At 40.7% G+C, this 26145-nt stretch overlaps 1 protein-coding gene across 1 annotated transcript in view; it reads right to left on the bottom strand.

Moving 5' to 3' along the window:
* PDE1C (phosphodiesterase 1C) overlaps nucleotides 1-26145 on the bottom strand; it is a 539914-nt gene that overhangs the window by 343468 nt on the left and 170301 nt on the right. The window lies entirely within an intron of this gene.

The raw sequence follows: 26145 nt of genomic DNA, 5'->3' as shown, positions 1-26145 counted from the left end.
GCATCATAAAAATGGCCTTTGAGCCTGGATGGGGGTGTAGTTTGGGAGAGAATGGATACATGTATGTGTATGACTGAATCCCTTTGTTGTTCACCTGAAACTATTACAATATTGTTAGTCGGTTATACCCCAATACAAAATATTTTGGTGTTAAAAAAAAAAAAATTAAAATGGCCTTTGGCCAAATAAGTTATAGAAAGGCTGGATTACAGAATATGAAGAGGGCATCTTTACTGGAGGACATCTGAGAGCCTTATCATGGTGTGAGGTATTACGAACCTCCAAAATGGAGTGTAGCTTGCAGTGTTTCCCAGACTTAGTAGACCATGGGAACCCTCATCACCTCCCTCTTTGGTGGTTCATCTTCAGGCACTGCTGCTCTTCCAGTGTAACCTTGGGAATTCAGCTCTAGCCTCATGAACTCATTTAATCCCAGAGCAGGTGAGGGACTTCACCCAAAGCTAGGGAGAAGAAAGCATTAATGGTTTTGGAAGATGTTCTTTAAAGCCTTCATCAAAGAGATATACTGGGCAAGTTTAGACAACAGAATGTTAAACAGAAAATGTATTTTAAAATCTCAAAAACAAATCTTTTAATCCTCAGTTATAGCCACAGTGAGCATCAAATACTGTCAAGAGAATAAACCATTCATTCCCCCTGACATCTTATCACATCTTATCATGGTGGAATGAGCACAGGCTTGGGAATTAGATAAAGACTGTGTGGATCACAATAAACTGTGGAAAATTCTGAGAGAGATGGGAATACCAGACCAATACCTGCCTCTTGAGAAATCTGTATGCAGGTCAGGAAGCAACAGTTAGAACTGGACATGGACCAACAGACTGGTTCCAAATAGGAAAAGGAGTACGTCAAGGCTGTATATTGCCACCCTGCTTATTTAACTTCTATGCAGAGTACATCATGAGAAACGCTGGACTGGAAGAAACACAAGCTGGAATCAAGATTGCTGGGAGAAATATCAATAACCTCAGATATGCAGATGACATCACCCTTATGGCAGAAAGTGAAGAGGAACTAAAAGCCTCTTGATGAAAGTGAAAGAGGAGAGTAAAAAAGTTGGCTTAAAGCTCAACATTCAGAAAACGAAGATCATGGCATCTGGTCCCATCACTTCATGGGAAATAGATGGGGAAATAGTGGAAACAGTGTCAGACTTTATTTTTGGGGGCTCCAAAATCATTGCAGATGGTGATTGTAGCCATGAAATTAAAAGACGCTTACTCCTTGGAAGGAAAGTTATGATCAAACTAGATAGTATATTCAAAAGCAGAGACATTACTTTGCCGACTAAGGTCCATCTAGTCAAGGCTATGGTTTTTCCAGTAGTCATGTATGGATCTGAGAATTGGACAGTGAAGAAGGCTGAGTGCCGAAGAATTGATGCTTTTCAAGTGTGGTGCTGGAGAAGACTCTTGAGAGTCCCTTGGACTGCAAGGAGACCCAACCAGTCCATTCTGAAGGAGATCAGCCCTGGGATTTCTTTGGAAGGAATGATGCTAAAGCTGAAACTCCAGTACTTTGGCCACCTCATGCGAAGAGTTGACTCACTGGAAAAGACTCTGATGCTGGGAGGGATTGGGGGCAGGAGGCGAAGGGAACAACAGAGGATGAGATGGCTGGATGGTATCACTGACTCGATGGACGTGAGTCTGAGTGACCTCTGGGAGTTGGTGATAGACAGGGAGGCCTGGCGTGCTGTGATTCATGGGGTCGCAAAGAGTCGGACACGACTGAGCGACTGAAGTGAACTGCATTTTCAAATCTTGACTCTGCTCCTATTTACTTCTCAAAATCTGACTTGTAGGATTGTTATGAGAATTCAATAAGATAATGAACAGCATCACATAACAAAAAATAATATGACTTTAAATTATTTTTTATGATATGGAAAACATCCCACAATGCCTTAATGCAAATAACATATGTTCTATCTATACAGAAGATGGTTCTATACCAAGTTCTGGTATATGTCCTGGTACAGGAAAATCTGTGTTAGTCAAGGTTCCCCAGAGAAACAGAACAAATTGGAGATATGTATATAGGTAGATGGGCTTCCTGGATGCCTTGCCAATGCAGGAGATGCATGTTCAGTCCCTGGGTTGGGAAGATTCCCTGGAGAAGGAACTGGCATCCCACTCCAATATTCTCGCCTGGAAAACACACGGACAGAGAAGCCTGATGGGCTACAGTCCCTGGGGTCACAAAAGAGACATCACCGAGAGACTAAATAACAACAACAAATCTAGGTAGACAGAGACAGAGAGATTTGTTACAAGACATTGGCTCATGAAAATTGGAATCTGAGAAGTCCCAAGATCTACAGGTGGTAAACTGGAGACCCAGGAGTACCAGTGGTATAAAATTCAATCCAAAAGCCAGCAGTCTTGAGAACCTAAAAAAGCAGATGTTTCTGTTTCAGTTTAAAGACCAAAGAGCCCAGTGTCTCAGATCATGCAATCAGACAAGAGGAATTCCCTCTTACTCAGCCTTTTTATTCTATTCAGGTCTTCCATTGATTGGATGAGGCCCCAACACACACACATCACAGAGAACAATCTACTTTACTCACTCTATCCATTTAAATGCTAAACTCATCTACAAAGTCTCACAAGCACACCCTGAATAATATTTGGTCAAAAGTCTGGGCTCCTGAGCGCTCAATCAAGATGACACATAAACTTAACCATCACAACATCTAAATAAAGCTATAAAATTAACCAGGTTGAGTAAATCTGGAATTTGGGGCAGTCAGAACACCACAGTGCCAAGCAGCAAGTCAGAATGCCAAATGACAACCCAACTCCAGCGCCAAGATGCCTGAATAACAGAAGAAATCCCTTAATAAATCTAGCTAGAATGAACAATTTAATAATTTTGTCTGCTGCCCAGACTGACCCCAAAGATCAACCAATTGTGTCTCCAACTTCAATGCCAGCCCTTGGAGAATTGTAAATGAAAGAGAAAATGCTCCAAGCTAACAAACAAGCATCCCCTACTGAGAGCAACTTTTTTTTTTAAACCATGTAGCCAGATCCTGTTGGTGCATATTGAAAGAATAAAGCAATGAAGCATCCCAGCAAACTTTGGCTAGCCCTGAAAAAGTGAACAGCAAAGAAAGAACGGAGACTGCCGCTGGGAAATGGGTGGGTACAGAGGAAGAACAGTTGCCACGAGCACTAAAGCCTCAGCTAGTGAGACTCCAACTAAGACCATATTCTGCTGGGATCTTAGTAGGGCAGCAGACAAAATTATTAAATTGTTCATTCTAGCTAGATTTATTTCTTCCATTATTCAGGCATCTTGGCACTGGAGTTGGGTTGTCATTTGGCATTCCGACTTGCTGCTTGGCACTGTGGTGTTCTGACTGCCCCAAATCCCAGATTTACTGGGATCTTCTGGGATCTACACTTCACTTTCCTAGTAGGAATGCAAGTCACAAGGTAACCTGACATGAAAGGAAAGAGTAACTAACAATTGCTGAGCACTGATGTTCCAGGCACTGTGCCAAGCCCTTTAAAGACACTGACCCACACCATTCTTACCACCACTCTGAGGCTTAGAGATCAGAGAACTGACTTCTGAAGTTAACTGACTTGCTCAAGGTTGCATGACCTTGGAGAGCCTTTCTCCTTACGGACAATAACAATTATATAAAAGTATTTGCCCCTTCGTTAAAGATGCCATGAAACTCAAATTCAAACGATCTGAATATAATCGCTGCATATGGATTTAATTTCGATTTTTCTTACATTCTTATAAACCACACCAAATTCTCTATAAATCAAAGTAGAAGGAGGATGGTTAGGAAACCGAATATATAGGACATGTGGGACAATGATCCAGATTTATCTGATTCTAAAGATTTTACTCCTTTTACTGCATTAAGTTGGAGAGAATTGTTCAATTAGGTTTTTGTTTTGTTGTTCTGTCCCACTTATGCACCCATCAGGACTTTCTAGGTGATTCGAGATCTGTATATCTTAAGCTTGCAATAGACCTTTGAGTAATTTTCTCTAAGATCATTCCCATTTTATCTCTTCCATTGAATAAGCTCAGAGCTCTATTTTTTTTTTTTTTTTTTGTCTTTGACTGTGCCCAGTCTTAGTTGTAGCATGCAGGATTAGCTCCCTAACCAGGGATGAAACCTGGACTCCCTGCATTGGGAGCAGAGTCTTGACCACTGGACCACGAGGGAATCTCTTGGAGCACTTTTTTTGAACAAGTCAGTCCCCTATTCTTAAAATTAAAAACATCTGTTTACTTCCATAAACAAATGTGGAACTCAAAAGATGTTCACTGCCACGGTGTTAGGGGAAAGGATAGCGATGTCTGCAACTTGTACTGATGGACCTACGTGCAGGGCAGGAATAGAGATGCAGACACAGAGAACGGACCTGGAGACACAGTGGGGGAAGGAGAGGGTGGGATGAATTGAGGGAGTAGCCCTGTCACATATACATGCCATGTGTAAAACTGATAGCTATGGAAAGCTGTTGCATAACACGGGGAGCTCAGCCCGGTGCTCTGTGATCATCTAGATGGGTGGGATGGGGGTGGGAAGGCTCCACAGGGAGGGAATATATGCATGCACATGGCTAATTCACGTTGCTCTACAGCAGAAACTAAAGCAATACTGTAAAGCAATTATATTCCAGTTTCTAAGAAAATAACTGTGTGTGGCAGGAATAACATGGATTGATGAATGATAGAGACAACGATAAGCGCACAGATCTCTGGAAATCAAATATAGCAATTGTTAATCGTGCAGTCAAGGTTATAGATAGATGATGTTCTCTATACAATTCGATCACCTAAAGTACATATTTGAAATTTTTCACTTAAACAGTGGGGGATTCACAGAGTAAAAAGGCATGATGGAGGGTACCAGGGGTTGGGGGAGAGTTTCAGTTTGACATGATGAAAAATCAGATCCAGGTGAAAATCAATCTGGAGATAAACAGCAGTGACGGTTGCCCAACGATGTGAATACACTTAATGCCACTGAATTGTACATTTTTAAAGAGTTTAAATGGTAAATTCTATGTACACCTTATCACAATATAATTAAGTAAGTAAATGTTGTAGGGGTGAATTATTCTGAAAAATTGGTGGAGCAACAACAATGGTTCTTAACAATACACAGAAAGGATAGAACAATAAAAGCAATTTGTAAGTATTTTTATGTAAACATGAAAAACAAAGGAAAATGCATTAAATAGCTCCCCTTCATGAAAAAATAGGTTTAACCTATGAACCTACGTGCAGGGCAGGAATAAGTCTTTATTTAAGACTTAAGTCTTTTTACAAAAGAAAGTTATTCACAGATTCTTCGGTTCAATAAAAGAAAGTAACAGGGAGAAAATGTCATCTTCAGCCTTGTAAAGAACTCCAGACTGAATCAGAAATCTGGTTTTTGCTTCTAAAAACTTATACTCAATATCTGTGTGCTATTTTGCAAAACACCATTTTCATGTATGTTTCAACTCCACTGGGTTACTGTTCTCATCTGGAAGAAAAACGGTAGATTGAGTCGTACCTCAGTCCTCGATTTTAACAGTTCATAAGTTGTGTCGTTTGCATATTTTGTACAAGTCTTTATATGTTACATAATTAAATAAATACTAAATTAGTCGACTAACAAAGACCAAAAAATGTCTGCTGGATCCCTCTGATTCACAAAACCCATCCTGAGCTCCTGAGCATGGCAAATAAGGCCCTGTAAGCCTGCTGCTTCGGCTCCTCAGCTCCCATTACTCTCACCTTTTGTAAGCTACAGTCATGGCCTCTTCTCGAGCGTACCACCCACTGTGCCTTTGAGTGTGTTCTTTCCACTGGCTAGAGACACTCACTCTGCCTCCCCTTCCCTTACATCCAGCCACAACTGGGGCATGTCCCCCCACTTTACCCTGACTCTTCCTTTAACCCAGGTCAACTGTCACCTCTTCAGTGACGTCTCCTGGGATCTGCACCTTCTCATGCCCACACCCTTCATCATCCTCACCACTGACATAAAAGCAGTAGTTGTTCTCAGGACTTCCCACGGTTAAGACTCTGTGCTTATACTGCAGGAGAAGTGGGTTCAATCCCTAATCAGAGAATTAAGATCCCATATGCTGCACAGCATGGCCAAAAAAAAGGAAATGAAAAAAGCATACGTTCTACTTTCTGCATCTTTATTTTCTCTTTTGTTTCTTTTTTGTTTCTATTTGTTGTCTGGTTTGGCTTTTAATTGAGATATAATTGACATATAACACTGTACTAGTTTTAGGTGTAAAACATAATAATTTCATATTTACATGTATATATTGTGAGATGATGAAAGAAAGAAGACAGGGAGGGAAAAGGGAGGAAGGCAGGCAACATTTCTGGATGTCCCATCAAATTTCAGGCTGTTTTCCTATGACATTCCTAAAGAAGAATTTATTATTTGAGGAAATAGGTGGTATAAACCCTGCTATGTTTGATAGGAAAGTACATAGTTCTGATCCCTCCCATTAGTCACCCAATGTCATAAATTAAATTCTTGCCTGGTGGCATATTAATTTACTTTCTCTTGAATTACACACTCTTGCCGTATGCTTTGAGCTGCCAATCTCTACTAAATTAAGCAGAACGCAAAGACGATGTCTACTTGAACTTTTCAGAAAGCCACATAAATACTTCAGTTTTGCCAAAATCAGTCTACAATCTCTTTTAGAGTTAGACATTGACCTTCTCCTTTCATCTAGACTGATCCATTCATGACTTACCTGCTTCTCAAAATAAGAAAAGTGAGCTCCAAATACCAAATATTATCTGAAGCAATGCCTGAGATGAACACACACACACACACACACACACACACACACACACACACACACGCACACACATATGCAGAAGCATGTACAAAGACACACACACATTTGTTTTCTTGCTTCTGACTTTCTCTTTGCTGAGCAGTCTAGTCCTAATATCTGGTCTGGGACCAGGCCTGATGTTCTTATGTTCTCCCCAGGACTTGAATAAACAAGCTGAAGAAACAGAAAGAAGTGGACAAATATGCACTTAAGAACTGACTGCTCTGCTCACCTTGTTCTAACTAATGGAATTTCCACGTAGCACAATAGACAGGATCAACTAAATGTTTTGTTCACACTCAATGGCACTTCTCACACTTGGATCCCTGGCTAAATAGAGGATCATGGTGCTGGAAATTAAGAAACATGACCTAGATCCAAATCCTTTTGCTCCCTGATTACGTTTTTTTCCCTGTTACTTTTTAAAATGTTCTTGTAAAAACTATCACAGAAAGGAGGTCAACGTGCCTCTCAAACATCTGGGTGTGCCATCAACCTTCAAAGTTATTCTTATAATGAATTCTCCACACAGGGAATTACTTGAGAGTTATGCTACAAATGTGATGTGAGTATTCTCAGATACCCAAGATACATTTCTTGTTCAAGGACAACTGAAAATTGGTTGGGCACTTCAATTTCTGGATTCTTCTAAACAATAATCTATCATTTCAGGATTTCTTAAAGCACTAAAAGTAATTAGAAAAGGAAAGCCCTTCCATCACGTTTATTCACTCAGACCACATTTACTGAGCACTTCCTGGGGACACACCTAACAGATCACGGGCCCTCTGAGGTCTCCTGGAAATAGAGGCCCCCTTTCACCATCGTCCAGTGGCCTACTGGAGAGTCCACTAGTTTTTGAGCTTGAAAAACTGGGGTTCAAATCTTTATTCTGCCATTTAGTGACCATGCCCTTGGGCAGGCTATTTAACCTCCCTGAATCTCAGTTTCATCCTCCATAACATAAGTGTAATAATACTATCCTCAAAGGATTGTTATAAGAATGAAGTATATGTGTGTGGATTTATCTCTGTAAAGACAATCTCTTTAACAAGTGGTGCTGGGAAAACTGGTCAACCACTTGTAAAAGAATGAAACTAGATCACTTTCTAACACCGCACACAAAAATAAACTCAAAATGGATTAAAGATCTAAATGTAAGACCAGAAACTATAAAACTCCTAGAGGAGAACATAGGCAAAACACTCTCAGACATAAATCACAGCAGGCTCCTCTATGATCCACCTCCCAGAATTCTGGAAATAAAAGCAAAAATAAACAAATGGGATCTAATTAAAATTAAAAGCTTCTGCACAACAAAGGAAAATATAAGCAAGGTGAAAAGACAGCCTTCTAAATGGGAGAAAATAATAGCAAATGAAGCAACTGACAAACAACTAATCTCAAAAATATACAAGCAACTTATGCAGCTCAATTCCAGAAAAATAAACGACCCAATCAAAAAATGGGCCAAAGAACTAAATAGACATTTCTCCAAAGAAGACATACGGATGGCTAACAAACACATGAAAAGATGCTCAACATCACTCATTATCAGAGAAATGCAAATCAAAACCACAATGAGGTACCACTTCACACCAGTCAGAATGGCTGCGATCCAAAAATCTGCAAGCAATAAATGCTGCAGAGGGTGTGGAGAAAAGGGAACCCTCCTACACTGTTGGTGGGAATGCAAACTAGTACAGCCACTATGGAGAACAGTGTGGAGATTCCTTAAAAAATTGCAAATAGAACTGCCTTATGACCCAGCAATCCCACTGCTGGGCATACACACCGAGGAAACCAGAATTGAAAGAGACACATGTACCCCAATGTTCACTGAAGCACTGTTTATAATAGCCAGGACATGGAAACAACCTAGATGTCCATCAGTAGAGGAATGGATAAGAAAGCTGTGGTACATATACACAATGGAGTATTACTCAGCCGTTAAAAAGAATTCATTTGAATCAGTTCTGATGAGATGGATGAAACTGGAGCCGATTATACAGAGTGAAGTAAGCCAGAAAGAAAAACACCAATACAGTATACTAACACATATATATGGAATTTAGAAAGATGGCAATGACGACCCTGTATGCAAGACAGGAAAAAAGACACAGCGGTGTATAACGGACTTTTGGACTCAGAGGGAGAGGGAGAGGGTGGGATGATTTTGGAGAATGGCATTCTATCATGTATACTATCATGTAAGAATCGAATCGCCAGTCTATGTCTGACGCAGGATACAGCATGCTTGGGGCTGGTGCATGGGGATGACCCACAGAGATGTTATGGGGAGGGAGGTGGGAGGGGGGTTCATGTTTGGGAACACATGTAAGAATTAAAGATTTTAAAATTTAAAATAAATAAATAAATAAATAAAAAGAATGAAGTATAAAGCCCACATATAGCACCTGGCATGGTGCCAACCTCAGTCAATGTCAATTCCTTTCCTTCCTTCATTTCCTATTTGGCAGGAGGCAACTGTCCAGGAAGAATTGCACTCATTCCTGAAGGGTCTGGAGTGACAACTGCTTGTACAGCATGGCATGCTGCCAAAAGGAAGACTGGGGGCAAAGGGTGACATTTGAGGTGACTATTTAGCTGTCAGATTTTTGGTGTGACCTCCTGGAGACTGCTGCCAGAGGCACTGGCCAGATACCTGCTGCCAAAGGCAGGCCATGGAGAAGCTGGTTCATTATGGGCATTTTGCTTCTTGCATGTGTATTCCTGAAGACGTCTCGGCCTTCCCTTGGCCTCAGTGGGATTGCTTCACACAGAGAAGTCAGGATTGAGGAGTTTCTCCAGGTGACTGAGGAGCACATGACAAGCCACATAAAACCATATCCTATTTAATAAAGAAAAACGTTTCTGGGACTTCCCTGGTGATCCAGTGGCTAAGACTTCACGCTCCCATCGCAGGGAGCCTGGGTTCGATCTCTGGTCATGAAACTAGATCGCACATGCCACAGATGCAGAACACGCATGCCACAACTAAGACAGGGCATAGCCAAATAAATAAATAGTTTTTTAAAAAGAAGGAAGTTTCTGCCTAGGCCAGCTAGGCTCAGCAGCCATTTCCAAGTAACAGAGCTGATCAGCATCCAGGGGATGCTGGTTAAATAAAATCAACTAAGTTCAGGGTTTTATAATCTCCCCTCTCCCCTCTCCATGCCCCACAAGAGTAAAAACCTGACAAAAAGAATGTGAAGGAGGGACCAGAGAGCGAAAGAGAGCTGGAAGATCATTGGAAGCCAAAAGGGAAGGGCTAAAGATAAGGTTTGGCTATGCTACCAGTGCAGAGAACACCACAGTCAAAGTGCTTATGTACCTCTAAAAGGAAAGTGAGCTGATTCACCCTGCAGAACCCTGAGAATATTGAGACTAGTGAGGTCAAGTTCAGGGATGAGGTTGAAGCTGAGGATACAGGCCTTAGCCTGCTTCTTATCACAGAATGCTGGCAGCCAGACAGACATCTCCCACACACTCTTGCCCAATTGGGAGACTGGAAAATTCTTGAGAATAGAAGAGCTTCAGAGAAAATACCACTTAAGATGTGATTCCCCCAAAAAAAGACAATGAGCTAGAAACCTGCCCAGTTACCCTACAGTAAAGCCTAATAGTTGACAAGCTTAATCCCAGAGAGAGGGCTTGCTATTGGCTTTTAGTGCTCTTAAATAAGAACAGATAGACAAGGACTGTCATATATTTAAGAAAATCCTTCAACATGATGCGAATCAAAACAAAAGAAAGCTACAGTAAAGGAGTTGCAATACAATGCAGGAAAGAGAAGAAACTTCTGAAGATAAATAATAACTAATTTCTGCAGAGTTATGAAGAAATATTGCAGACAAGATACAAGAAGAGGATGCTACTCAAATAAAAAGAAAGTGAACAAGAAAGCTATAAAATATTTTAAATACATTAGAAAAATCAGATTCAACACAAAGGATAGAAGATAAGGTTGGCAAAATCTAATACAAAGTAAAATGAAGGACAAAGACAGGGAAAATCCTAGAAAAGCTTTTTAAATGAGAAGACAATGCAGAATATCAAATATTTGACTGAGCAGAGTCCTGGATAAATAGCAAACAGAAGGGTAAAAATTAGGAATAATATCACACATTTCCCCAAACTGGACACAATTAAAATTCAATCAAAGCTCATATATGTTGAAGAATTCTTTCACAGAGTAAAGAAGGGGAAAAAATGCATAAGTAGAAATATGCACTGAGAAAATTAGAGGATCAGTCCAGAAGAATGTGAAAGCTCAAAGGGTTTGCACAGGCCATGATGCAGAAAATTATAGAAATAAAAAACATACAGCTCCAATACTTTTCTAAGGGTTTACTGAGTACTTACTATGTTCCCAGTATCATGACAAACATCAACATTTGGCTCTAAACCCATATCAACTTGCTCCTTTCTTGTTCTAATAAGCATCTGGATGCACAGCATAAATGATCACAGTTTATAATATCTGGCCACCTTTTTTTTCTGTATCCCACATTGTCAAATATCAACCCAGGTCCTCTCTTGGCCTGGTCCAGGCCCACAGAGCCAGGCCCACGGGCTGTGCCAGAGCTTGGAGATTTTAAATGGAATCTGAGTCACCCAGGGCAGTATTCAGATGACCACAGGCTTCTGTTCCAATGTTCGTGCCTTCTCTTCAATTCAGCCTTCCCCTTGGCACACACATACTCCAATTCATCTGGTCCTCACTCCAGGACTTTACATAAAATAAGTCCCTTGGGCCAAAGAAACATACAGGGAACTGGCCACAAATACTGTAGAAGCAAAGGATTGAGGGAGATGGGAGTTCAGTCTTGGGACACATTTATCAAATTCCCACCCTTCTCTGAGCACAGTGTGAGTCAGTGGGGTGCAGAATTTAATAAAAATGCATTAATATTTATGTATAAGAATTCTCCTCATACTGTTGTTTATGATTGCAAAAATCAAAAACAAAAAGTTGGAGACAACCCGAATAGCTGAAAATTCAGGAGAGCTTATCCAGACTCTAATAATAACAGAGGGATGGGTTTATATACAAGGAGAGATGTTTACTGCCATGCGAGGGGAAAGATCACAAAATAGTGTATACCCTTGATTCCACTTTTGCTTTTTAACAAAAGTACAGAGAGCACATCTAACAGGTCTCAATGAGCGTTTCTCAGCCTTGCATCTACTGACGTTGTGGGGCTGTCCTGTGTGTTGTACGACTTTTAACAGTATCCCTGGATTTTACCCACTAGGTGCCAATAGCTACTCCCAAGTTGTGACAACCTAAAATGTGTCCAGACATGTGCCAACTGCACCTGAGTAGAAAAATGGTCCCCAGCTGAGAACCACTGCCCTGAGTCAAGAAGCCTAGAAGGGCACGGTGTCAATTTTGGTATTTGCCAGTCAGCAAGTCTTCCCCATGGCTGTCTCTGCTTGGTGAGGTGACAGGTGATTTGTCTTTTCTTCACTACAGAGTGAGGCTGTCCTCTGAGGCATCTTCAGATGTCTATAGCTTAAACATGTATTTCTTAAGGAGTTATTAATATTTTTTTAAAATATCATGTATTCAAGTTGAAATAAACAACTTGACTTGGTTAGTAAAGTTTGTTGATAAACCCAAAATGAAATATACCAATTCTGTGCTTGGATCTTGAATGTCCACACTTAGATATACCTGGAACAGAGATGAGTTTTAATTCAGGAACAAAACAGAATTTTAGAGATGGAAGGGACCTCTGTGGCCCTCTGGTCCCCCACTGCCCCCTCATCTCCCCCACCTCGACCCTGCCCCCTCTGCTCCAGCCCACACAGCATCCTCTTCGCAGTTCCTCAGCCAACTCCCTCCTCCAGCCCTCTGCCCTGGCCCTTCCCCTGGCCTGAAGCTCCTTCCCACAGGCCTGCCCGACTCACTCCCTCAGCTCTCTCAGGTCCCTGCTCAAAGCCACCTACTCAGGGAGGCCAGGACTGACGCTGTATCCTCTCCCATGACTCCAGCACTATCCACCCACTGCTTTCCCTGTTGGTTTTTGATTTTCTGACATTTTTTTCCCCATAGCCTTTCTCCACATGACATACCCTACGTTTTATTTATTTATTACTAGCTAAAGAAAGTGAGCTAAAAATGACCACGGACTTGTGTCTGTTGTGTTCTCTGCTATATGCCCAGTGCCTAGAACAGTGCCTGGCACATGTCAACATACCTGAATATCAGGCATGCAAATTCACCAGCAAGGGTACACATGTTCCTCCCAATACAGTCATCTATTACATGAATTAGCTTTCTTGAGGCCACAGAGAGTGGGTTCTGGCATGGGTGCATTCTCACTCATGAGCTCCATGAAGTCCTGAGTCACAGCACTTGCACGATCTGTTTAGCTCTCCTGGCCCTGCAGAAAGGGAGCGGCAGAGAGCTGACCACTGCCTTCTGCAGGGCTTCACTTTCAAGACGGATGTGAGGACTTTCAGGATAAAGGGATGGATGGCCAAACAGAATCACTAGACCATCACATGGAAGGACAGGAACAGGTTTAGGTCATGCATAAAATGAGGGAAGTATATTGTACAAGTGCAAGATAAGAACATGTTTGGGTCTGAGATGAGGTGTGCCACACCCAGGTCAAGAGGAATCAATGAAGGATCATGAAACAAAACTGACATGACAGCCTGCCACCAGCCAGTGTTACAGTAGGTTCTCTTACTACCCTTCAGGGTAAGGCTATGGATAAGTAAGTGAAAATGGTACTCGCTCAATCACGTCCAACTCTTTGCAACTCTATGGACTGTTACCCACCAGGCTCCTCTGGCTGTGGGATTCTCCAGGGGAGAATCCTGGAGTGAGTAGCCATTCCCTTCTCCAGGGGATCTTCCTGACCCAGGGATTGAACATGTCTCCAACATTACAGGCAGATTCTTTACCATCTGAGTCACCAGGGAAGCCCCAAAGATGAGGAAACTGAGACTTTAAAAAGTCACTCACCCACATTACAACACACAAGTGACAGATCCAGGTGTGTATGTCTTCAAAGCTCGTGAACTTTCTTCAAAATAATATCTATTATCAAAAGTTTAGAACAGTGCCTACATGCTCAGTCGCGTCAGACTCTTTGCGACCCCATAAACTGTAGCCTAACAGGCCTCTCTTTCCATGGAATTATCCAGACAAGAATATTGGAGTGGGTCGCCATTTCCTTCCCCAGGGAATCTGCCCGATCCAGGGATTGAACCCGCATCTCATGTCTCCTACATCAGCAGGCAGTTTCTTTATCATGAGCACCACCTGGGAAGCCCTAGAACAGTGCCTAACACATAGAAAGATACATCAGTTCAGTTCAATTTCTCAGTCATGTCTGACTCTTTGCAACCCCATGAACTGCAGCATGCCAGTCCTTCCTGTCCATCACCAACTACCAGAGTTTACCCAAATTCATGTCCATTGAGTCGGTGATGCCATCCAACCATCTCATCCTCTGTCAACCCTTCTCCTCCTGCCTTCAATCTTTCCCAGCATCAGGGTCTATTCAAATGAGTCAGCTCTTCGCATCAGGTGGCCAAAATATTGAAGTTTCAGCTTCAACATCAGACCTTCCAATGAACACCCAGGGCCGATCTCCTTTAGAATGGACTGGTTGGATCTCCTTGCAGTTCAAGGGACTCTCAAGAGTCTTCTCCAGCACCACATTGCAAAAGCATCAATTCTTCGGCACTCAGCTCTCTTTATAGTCCAACTCACACATCCATAAATGACCACTGGAAAAACCATAGCCTTGACTAGATGGACCTTTATTGGCAAAGTAATGTCTCTGCTTTTTAATATGCTGTCTAGGTTGGTCATAACTTTCCTTCCAAGGAGTAAGTGTCTTTTAATTTCATGGCTACAATCACCATCTGCATTTTGGAGCCCTAAAAAATAGTCAGCCACTGTTTCCCCATCTATTTCCCATGAAGTGATGGGACCAGATGCCATGATCTTCGTTTTCTGAATGTTGAGCTTTAAGCCAATTTTTTCACTCTCCTCTTTCACCTTCATCAAGAGGCTCTTTAGTTCTTCACTTTCTGCCATAAGGGTGGTGTCATTTGCATATCTGAGGTTACTGATATTTCTCCCGGCAATCTTGATTCCAGCTTGTGCTTCCTCAAGCCCAGCGTTTCTCATGATGTACTCTGCATATAAGTCAAATAAGCAGGGTGACAATATACAGCCTTGACGTACTCCTTTTTCTATTTGGAACCAGTCTGTTGTTCCATGTCCAGTTCTAACTGTTGCTTCCTGACCTGCACACAAGTTTCTCAAGAAGCAGGTCAGTAAGATACATAATTCAGCATTATTTTCATTATAAAGTTCTTATGCTGCTCATTAAAAAAGAAACATGATAATTAAGGAAGAATGGATCTTTCCTTTGAATGACTAAAAGAAGGCTATAGCTACACGTGTGTCTCACCAGGTCCCACTTCCCTGATCCTTTCTGTCATTACCCCTTCCCTCCCGACACCTTCCCTCTCTCTCTGCCTAACTTACAGTGAAATACCAACCTTACTCCATACACAGGGTAATGATGATGCTGGTGAATTACTGGCCCTCAAGACGGTGCCGCTGCCACCTGGCAGCCTTTCAGGGCCTGCCATCTGATTAAACCCCATAGATGGGTGGTATTTTCCAAACGATTGCATTTAAAACCTCAGAAACAGGTGGGGAAAGTAACAACTTAGCATATTAGAAGACAACTTTAACTGCCTGAGAGGAAACTAAAAAAAAAAAAAACTCCTAAGCTCCCCAGAGAAATCTCAGAAACTCCAGAGCACCTCCAAGCATAGCTGCACATTTGCTAGTAATAAAACATCTCACGTTGAACATCCTCACATTAAGTGAACAAAGCTGGAGGGTGCTATTGGGAGATGCAGAGGGAAGCAGTGAGCTGATACAAATTAAACTCAGAGCAGGGCCTTTCACACACACTACAGCAAGACAAAGGGTTTGCAACCAGATGGCAAAACCAGGCTTCTGAGAATGAGCAGTTTGATCCTTCTCTGTCCCATAGTAAGCTCAAGAGCAAGCTTCAGATCAGGCTCAAAAGGACAGAATCTCTTAGAAGTCTGGGAAAATGTAAGCCAATATAATCAGAAAGTTCAAAAATTACATAACACCAGTTCCGAGTCGAGATGGAGAAAGATTGAGGGCAGGAGGAGAAGGGGATGATAGAGGATGAGATGGCTGGATGGCATCACTGACTCGATGAAGATGAGATTGAGTGAACTCCAGGAGTTGGTGATGGACAGGGAGGCCTGGCGTGCTGCGGTTCACGGGGTTGCAAAGAGTCGGACACAACTGAGCGACTGAACTGAACTGAGTTCTGAGTCTATTTTCAAGCTTGGAGCAGAGAGGCAGGTGTGACATGACAATAAAATGTTTCTGAGACACCAAAGATGGTACATGTGATTCTAGATCCTGAAATCTTCTAACAATTACCCCATTCACAGCATTTTAAAGACACAAAAATATATGAGTGTGGGGTGTCAGTTATCTCTTAACTTATTGGAACTGCTCTCTCATCACAGGAAGTAGTATTGGATTAGAGGTGGAGTGAGGTAGCAGGCAAGGTGAGCTGAGTCACAACCTGAGATTGTAGAACCACAGTTGGGAGATGGGTTCTTATGCAGCCGCAGAAGTAGCAGAAGCCACCAAATCAAAGTCAGTTTGGGAAACTGAGGTTCAGGCCGGGAGACCTTTAGACCATAATCAGGCAGCAATTAGAATCGCAGGGGAAGGTCAGAGCTAAGGAGACAGGATGAGAACAAGAACAGCGCAAAATGAGGGAAGTGTACTACCACTCTTTAAAGGCTGGGATCCCACCCTTATGGGTCAGCATATAAATGGCACAGGGGCAGAAAGGTAGACAGAACAAGATTCAGTAATAAACCCCTACGAATTATCTGCCTATGTTACAAGAAAATACTGATGGAAAATGAATAAAGCTGATTTTCCTTGATGTTCTCCCAACTTCATCTTGGTAACTTCTTCCAATACTGCTTGAACTCATTCATGGCTAAAATATTATCCTTCAATCATGAAACTATGGTCTCTGTTCCCAAAAGATGTGTTATCAAAAACAGAAACTTTCTAAACATCCTGGGGATAATAAGTGAATCTCTGTTTTAAAAAGAATGTGTGTCCCTTAAGGTGGCTATTAGGCCTCTCATGGATTCTCCCACAATTTCAGGTTCTCACCCTAGACTGCTGGAGAGCCCCCTACTCAGCCTTTCTCACCTCCAAAATGGTGTTTTCTATGCTTTCTTCCACTTCCTTAGCTTAGTTTAATTGTCCTCCTCTGCTTTCTCCTCCTCCTCATGCTTCTTCCTCCTTTTCCTCCTCTTCCTCTTTTCACATTTTTTCCTTCTAAAGCTTATGTATAAATGACATACACTTATCCCTTGTGGCTCAGCTGGTAAAGAATCCACCTGCAATGCAGGAGACCTGGGTTCGATCCCTGGGTTGGGAAGATCCCTTGGAGAAGGGAAAGGCTACTCACTCCAGTACTCTGGCCTGGAAAACTCTTTGGATGGCAAAGAGTTGGACACAACTGAGAGACTTTCAATTTCACTTTATAAATGTTTTACAATTCCAACATATTTCATTGACTCAGCCATCTTTTACCAACCAGTTAAAAAACCTTCTTTATTACAGATAAAATTCATATATACTTGGGTCCATTTCTGGACTTTGTACTCTGTTTTCTTCTTTTTTGTCTACACTTGAATCTCTACACAAGCATTTTAATCATTATAGCTTTATATACATATTTCTAATAGTGAAAAATTTCCTCCATTACTACTGTGTCCTAAGAATAATTATCCTCTCTTCTACTTATTTAAAAGCTTGAAATTAGAAATGCATATAGCCAATGTTACAGTTAAAAATATGTTAAGAGGGTAGGCCTCATGTGTTCTTACCATAATTTTAAAAAATAATAAGAAAAAGGAAAAAGTGGATATTACCTTCTAAAGTCAATTTATCTAATAATGTAATGAATTTCTAGTACTGAACTATCCTTGCATTTCTGCCCTACACTTTACTTGGTCATGATACTACTAGAATTTGACAATCTTCCTAGAATTTTTGGCATCTGTATTCAGCAGTGTGATTGGCCAGTAGTTGCCTCTGCAATATAATTTCAAAGAAAAATCATAACCACGATTTGCAAAGTTGGTTCACTATAAATCTCCCAGTTTCTAAACTCTGTGAGGCTAAATAGTCCTATTGAGGAAAAATTTGCCAATGAGTCTAGGCAATCTGCCAAACATTAGGTCAACCAGTGTGATAACTTAATCTTTGTAAAATACAATAATAAACAACAAAGTATTTTACCAAATTTCCCCAATTTCTTTGCTTTCTTATCTTCTTCCTTGTCCCCAGCTCTCTGAGGAGAGAAAGGATGAAAGCTGCACAGGCAGATTCAGAACACAACCACCATCAGAAGAAAGAACTACACCCCAGAATGCTTTGCACAATGGGAAAAAATGTGACTTAGAGGTCCATCATCCAAAGCTGCACGTGACCAAGGGACCAAGAAGGCGGGGACAAACTGGCATGGGTAAAACAGGCTGCTCAAGTAAAAGTGTAAGAAAATTTCAGGAGATTGGGGTTATAAAAAGACAGAATGAAATAGAGAATAATCTAAAAAATATTGAATCACTTATTGTACACCTGAAACTAATATAATATTGTAAATTAAATATATACTTCAATTAAAAATAAATAAAAAGAGAGAGAATGAGGGGTTTTTTTTTCCTTAGGACAAGTCTTTAAAATCCCTAAAACATTACAGAAGTGTAAGTCAAGAGAGTATTGTCCTTAAATGTGACATTTTCCTGGGCAGGAACTACAGGGTGCTTTGAGACTTCAGGAGATGTTTTAGAAGCATCAGCTCAGTCAATGCACCCCCCTTTTTATTCCAGCATCTACGTCTGCTATGGGGTGCCCCTATGCTACTCAGTTTGTAGGGGATTTTGGCATACTTCTCCTCTTCCCAACACAGAGCTGTACCCATCTCATTGCCAAAGGACACTCCTAACGTGCTCAGCAGACCCCATAAGATAATACACCTGCTATTCTCAGGGGATGGGAGGATCGTGTCCTTGCTGCTTCTGATGTGTCATAATAACGAAGCAGCAGGCAGGGGTTTGTCAGATTTATTCCAAGTAAACACCTTAATGACTTCCCCAAATGGCAGGGGGCTGCTCATAATGGGTACATACATATGTAAAACAGCAAAAGAGAAGGTGCCAGAATTTTCCTGCCACCTGTACCTCTTTCTCCTGATTCCACCACCTGGGGTGAGAGGGATGATAAGCTGTTGGAAACACAGAAGATGCAGTAACCTTGGAAAGCTGGGAGTTGAAGGAGCAGTGAGCTGGAGAGTGAGAGGAAGCCAGATCAAGAGAGGTGGCTCTGACAGCCCTTTCAGTCCACAGTCCCTGTTAGGTGATGTGGGTCCTCTTTGGCTATTGTTTTGGACTATAAAACTCTTACAAAACTTGTGCCCCTTATAGCTACAGAGTTATTTCTTCCCAGAGCTTCAGTCACATCTCTGGACAAGTTTATCCACAGCGCCCTACAGCCCATTTCACAGCAATAAACTAAACATTAAAATGGAGTGCTAGCACTCCTCAGCTCACTTGACTTCCTGGACCATATGGGAAAGAGTATTCTTATTTGCAAGTTATTACTCAGCAGTGCAAGTGAAAACCTCTACTTCTCTGCTCCTGGGAGAAGGCAGATGTAAAATGTAGAAATCAAAATCCTTACTTGGTATGCATCAGAGGGAAAACAGCCTTGAAATTTCTCATTCCCTCGACAGGCTCAACTTTTCTTTCTATCCAACCCTTCAGAGAGATTTTGTTTTAAAGGTTAAGGGAAAAATACTGATCTCAAGCTGTTCATCTGGCTAGGTTTTCCAAACTGTTTGCCCAAGGGTTATCTGACCAAACTTTGCTAATAATAATAACTATAAGAAAGCCATCTCCCATGTACACGGAACTTAATAGTTTGTACAACAATTTCATGCACATGATTCCTCTTGGGTCTCAGAGTCTAAGGGTACAGTTTTATTACTATATTATACATAGTAATAAAACTGAGGCCCATAACAGTTGTGTGTGCTAAGTCATTTCAGTTGTGTCCAACTCTTTGTGACCCTGTGGACTCTGTAGCCCACCAGGCTCCTCTGTCCAAGGGATTCTCCAGGCAAGACGGCTGGAGTGGATTGCCATGCCCTCCTCCAGGGGATCTTCCAGACACAGGGATCAAACCCAGGTCTCCTGCATCTCCTGCCAATTCTTTACTACTAGTGCCATTTGAAAAACTTGCTAAAAATTATTATCAGAGTTGTAACAGCAAAATAAAACTTCTAACTCCAGCATAGTACTTCATCACTTCTTTGTATATTAAGTATTTGAAATTTATTATAACAGCTGGTCAGTTCACCACACAAGTGAGCACACACACGGCACAAATACATGTATTTGTACCAGGATCTTTAGTGATGCCCCTCCTTCATTCCTGATATTGGTCATCTGTCTTCTCTGTTATTTTCTTGATCAGAGTGGCTAGGTCTATTTCTTGTCATAGGTTGTGGCCAGGAAAGGTCAAAATGTACTGCTCCCCTTTTCTCCCCTAAATGAGCAAAGAGATTCTGGAATAGTCTGAGTTATTGAAAAATTAAATTGGTACCATGCTTTGAATTTGGGGGGCAGGAAGTTGTGAACTTATCAGCTAAAAGAACAAAAGCTATTCTTCCATTCTACACTCAAGAGGAAGCTGGGTTCTGTGGCTTGAAAGGCTGGGTTCTGTTACCCTCAGGGAAAAGTTAACAAGACAGTAATTTAGGAAAGACAGGCCAACAGAGGACAGGATGGACACTGGGGCAACAAGAGAAAGACAGACTTGCCCTTTCCCTAAGGGCTGGATTCCCAGAGCCTGGGAAGCCATGTGAGTGTGTTTGGGGAAGTGAGGGATGCGGAGAAGGAAGGGGGGAGTTGCACAGCATCACACGGTCAATGGGAAGGGATCCCGGGAGAATCCTCACATGCCAGCCTAGAAGCAGAGCCTGACACATATGAAGGACCAGGTGCCAACTGGAGCATGTACGAGCAGATAGGAGGATACAGATACTGGTGACTACTGTGGACTGAAGGACAGGTCCTTCCTCCATTTCAGAAGGCACATATAACTGTTGAGGTTCTCGCGTGATTCAGTAGAGAAGAAAGAGAGCCCCAATAAAAAGAGACATTAGATTCTTCCCCAACCATAGCTAGCAGGGCTAAAAGCCACGTTTTATTTCATTTAAAACAAATAAAAATAAAACATGACAGTACTCGTACCTTGAGGTCATAAAGCATTTTGCAGTTGCCCTATATTCTTTGTGATACTATGATGATATGGCTGATTCTGATCCGACCCAGAATTTCCTCTATAAGGACTCCTCCAGAATGGGGAGTAGCACCAATGATAAATCAAATAATGTGTGAGAGGGTCCATGGGGACAGCGGAGCTGAAAAATACCAGCCTTAATGGCAAACTGAAAGTCAGATTTTATTTTCTCCTTCTTCCTCCTTACTGAATCCTTGCCTTTCACAATAACCATGGATATACTTGGACATCCTTTGTTTATACTAAAAATTCTATGTCTACAAAAAGCTCAAGAAGATTCTCAGGAAACTGGAAAAAATGAAGGGAGACTGTAAACACTCAAGCTCCTAAGCCAAAACTGTCAGCTGGAAACATGTGGAGTGACATTGAAAAGCCCCAGGTTAAGCCCAAGTCTTAAATGCAAGTCTAAGCTTGCTTCACTTAAGGCTCCTACTGGGAGCTGACAGAAGAATCTCAGAAAAGCAACAGCTTCAGAGTAAAGACTCCAGTTTTCGTAACAGCCTGAAACTGACTCTGGTCAGTAAGAGTAAGTCTGTCTGACTTTCTTCAGCTGGGACATTGGTTCTTTTATACCTTTGAACTCAAACTGCCCTTCTTGGGTCTCAAGGCTGTCAGCATTTGTACTAGAACCTAACACTGACACTCTAGGCTCACTGGCATGGCAACTGCAGGTCTTGGGGCTTGTCAGCCTCCATAATCACCTGAACCAACTTCTTCTAATCAACCTCTTTCTATCTATACATCAGTCAGTTCAGTTACATCCTATTAATTCTATATCTGCAGTGAACCCTAATTAGTAAAGAGATTAATGTTGAAGACCAGCTTAAGAGCTCTACAGAATGCAAAGAAAGTATAGTCAACCCTCCATATCCTCAGGTTTCACATCCTTTAGTTGAATCTCACAGATATGGAGGACTCTCTGTGTTCATTATACTATGCTGTTTTATCAGGGACTTGAGCATCTGTGGATTTGGGTATCCACAGGGACTCTGGAACCCAATCCCCTCTGGACACTGAGGGATCACTATACTTTAACATAATAGTAGGTCCTAATGAAAGAGCAGATCTAATGAAACAAGAAGAATCAGACAAAATAGAAGAAAACTTTCCTGGGTCAATCTGCAAAGGCTGACTGTCTACCAGGAAAACTCAAAAGAAGACCAACAAGAACTAATATATATATATATATATATAGTATTTTAAATGTCCTATATGTAACAATAATCAAGACAATATAATATGGAAGGTGTGTTAGTTGCTCAGTCGCGTCCAACTCTTTATGATCCCATGGACTGTAATCCGCCAGTCTCCTTTGCCCATGGAGTTCTCCAGGCAAGAATACTGGAGTGGGTTGCCATTTCCTACTCCAGTGGAAGGTGGGGGTCTTCTAATAGCAACCGTAAATGCAAAATATCTAGAAATAAGCATAATAAGAACTCTATCCAAAAAATGATAAAGCCTTCTTGAAGAACATAAAAAATAAAGAAAAGTATTAAGAAATTTGGCTTTGTAAGAATTATAACATGTCAGTACCCCACATAAAACTAAAAGTAAACAATATATGAGTGAGAAATTATAAGATGTTAATGACACAAAATTGGAGTACTGTCATAATTTTTACAATTCACTGAGATAAATATGTATTACAAGAAACACATATAAAAAAGAAATTTAAATAGTCTATAAAATTATAATAATGTTTGTTATCATTATTGTTTTAAAATGAAAATGAAACAATAATAATGTTTCTCTGCCTCAAATTGATGTCGATTTTCTTTAAATGATCTTAGCCTAAATGGTAGAATACGGACAATCTCATAAACTATAGCTATAGTATCAACTGGTATGATACTTCTGGGAACAATGCAGCAATGACCTAAAATCAATGTACTAGTAGTACAGGAAAGGCTCTTTGATAGAATAATTCTACATCTAGGAATTCATTGTAAGTAAGTAATTAGAAGGAGGTGGGAAGGAGTGTTTATCACAATATTACACATTATGATTAAAACTTAGAAACAACTTAAATGGCCAACAACTGGGAACTTGTTTCTAAAACTTTATAATTTATATAATCATTAAAAGTGATGTTGCAGATAGGTATTTGCCACATGGAGGTTTTGACATAAAGCCATTTTTCTTCCCTCCTCTCTGCCCCATCTCCTCACCCTTTAAAAAAAGAGTTGACATATAATACCACTATCAAAACTGTGTCTAATCCCTCAGTTGCACTGGAGTTAAAAAAAAAATGGCTGAGACCACTGTACTTAAGATGCACATCTGCTGATATGGAAAGACACCCCTGACATATGATTCATGCAAAGAAAAAATTATAATTTGCTCCTTAATTATAATTTATAATAGAATTTAATTACAAATTATAAAATTGTTTTGGAGAAACACATATGCACACAATTAAAATATATAAAAGATATTGCAATGATTATATCTGACTATTAAAATTACACTTTCAATTTTTAATATTTTATATTAATTTTAATATACTAATCTATACATATTTGCTTACTAATTTCAGTATATTAAAGAACATGTGACATAATACTTTTGCAACAAAGAAACAAATTATTTTTAATTTGTTAAAATATAATAATAGCTCTCAAGTTCGCTTTTTATCAAAGTATGACAATAGTAGTGATTTGTCAAAAGGAAAAAACAACGCTTAAACTCACTCTTGCTTTTCCAATTGCCTTGCTGTTAAATAGCTTTCCTCTGATTCAAAGTGTTTTGCATTTTCTCTCTCAAGTCACTCCACATTAACTTGAAATAACACAAAAATCGTCTTGTAATAGTATAACTTCTTTATTGCTTTCATTCAAAGACCCTAAATTGTTTTAATGCACTTATATTTTTTTCTTCTTTTCCTGAGTTAAGACAGAAATAATCTTCCCAATGACTTTGTTATCTCAGTTCAGGATTAAAATAGAGCACACATTGTTCCAACATAATTAAACTTAAAGTTCTTTTATATGGAACTTTACGAAGTTACAGAATTATAAAACTGATTCTGATCTTCCAAACTTTTTCTTCACTGTTACCTGTAGACAACGTACCTCAGACAATAATAATGAAAACGTATTTCTAATACACAAGTCCAATAACCAAGCTGACCACTCACTTGGATTCAGTAGTTTTAACAACGATTTCTCTTTCTGGTTATTATTTGTTCTTATTTTCAGAAAACGGTGTTAACATGTGCAATTAGCAAAGGCAGAGCCTACAGGAAGAGTTTCTCATTCACATTCAGAACAATGTGAATTTATTTCTCTCTCAATACAGAAGCTACCTATCTATCTATCTTCCAAAGGAAAAATACCACAGTATTTTTCCTGAAAGAAATGCGAACTAGCAATTCTCTATTACAAAGTATAGAAGCTAAGTACCCAAGACAAGGTAAATATGTCGCAAAATTGGCCGAGATATGAATATTCATGAAGGATTTCCTGCGCTCCTCTCCTCTCTTCCCTTCTTTCTTTCTCTCTCCCTTCCCCACTGTATTCTAGGGAAGAGTTCCTAAGTAGGAGTTTGGATACTCGAGTATTACTGTCCTATTAAAGCTATTATTCATATCTGTAATTTCAGCCTAGTGAAATTCTCTCATTAGACCCCCTTTCCCTCAAGTGCAAAATGATTACTTCCATAACTACTTATGGTCAAGCTCCGCTGGCCCTGCGGCATTCACCGTCAACCTAACCAACAGAAAGCAGACTCCCTGTGCCCCTCTCACCTCCTTGACCGCCTCAGGTGCAGGAGATAAAGAAGTCCTTAAATGGCATCACTGTGAACACTATACTGAAGAAAACGAGAGATGCAAGACTCTGAAAAATGAAAGCCTCTCTCCCCTTACACCCTCCCAGCTGGGCAAGTGATGTAAGAAGTACAAGAGAACCTCCTGAGCTCATCTCTGTCCAGCCCCCACTGTACTAACAGCAGCAGCAAGCGCCATTATTATTGCAAACGTTTGTTGGGCACCTTGTATTCTCATTCCTGTTTCATGTTCTTGGTTTCTTCAAGTTGAGAGGGTCAGGATAAATCTGTCAAGACTGCCACATTCCACCACCAGATGCTGGAATTTCCCCACAGACTATGGACCTCTTTGCATGGACAGATTATGGTTTCTCTGCATGGATCTGCACACAACTCTTCCCCTTGGTGTCTGAAGAGTTTTACTTGTCCTTCAAATGTCACAAATGAAGTTATCTCCTTTCAAACGCTCCCTGAACCCTTTACACTCATTCTCAAAGTGAGAGCCCCTGGCACACACCCTGTTCAGAGCATTTCATCATGCTGGATGGCACTGATTGCTTTGACTCTCGGACTCCACCTGTCTTATAACATAAGGTATGTACGTAATCACCTCTGTATTCCCCTGATCTGGCCCAGGTTCAAATTCATGGTAGATTCTCAGCAGGGGGAATAATTTGTTGGCTAGATGATTGGTTTATTGGATGGATGAACTAAAAATTGAAATCCGTTAATGCTTAGAAAGAAACAAATGCTGTCATTTGTACATCAGAACTGAGCACTTGACCTTCATTAATGAATTAGTGACCTTAGGAGCCCTAAAGAAGCCACCACATTAGAGTCAATGAGTCTATTTAAAGCTAATTCATTCCCTGTCTGCCTTAGAATAATTTACTTGAATTGGATTTCAAACTGATTTGATAATATTGTTGATGATAAGATATCTTTCTGGGTCTATCTTCTCTTTCTTCTGATTGCCAGTGCCCTCATTCAGCTTCTCCTTGTCTCACCCTAGACCACAGCCACTACCTTCCTGTCTTCACTCACTCAACAGTGCTTTATTTAGCACTGCTAGACAGTGTTCCAGACAGCAGA

Source organism: Capricornis sumatraensis, chromosome 5 (assembly GCF_032405125.1).
Source record: "Capricornis sumatraensis isolate serow.1 chromosome 5, serow.2, whole genome shotgun sequence".
Lineage (NCBI taxonomy): Eukaryota > Metazoa > Chordata > Mammalia > Artiodactyla > Bovidae > Capricornis > Capricornis sumatraensis.
The sequence above is the reverse complement of the archived record's forward strand: the minus strand, read 5'-3'. Positions and strand labels throughout refer to the sequence as shown.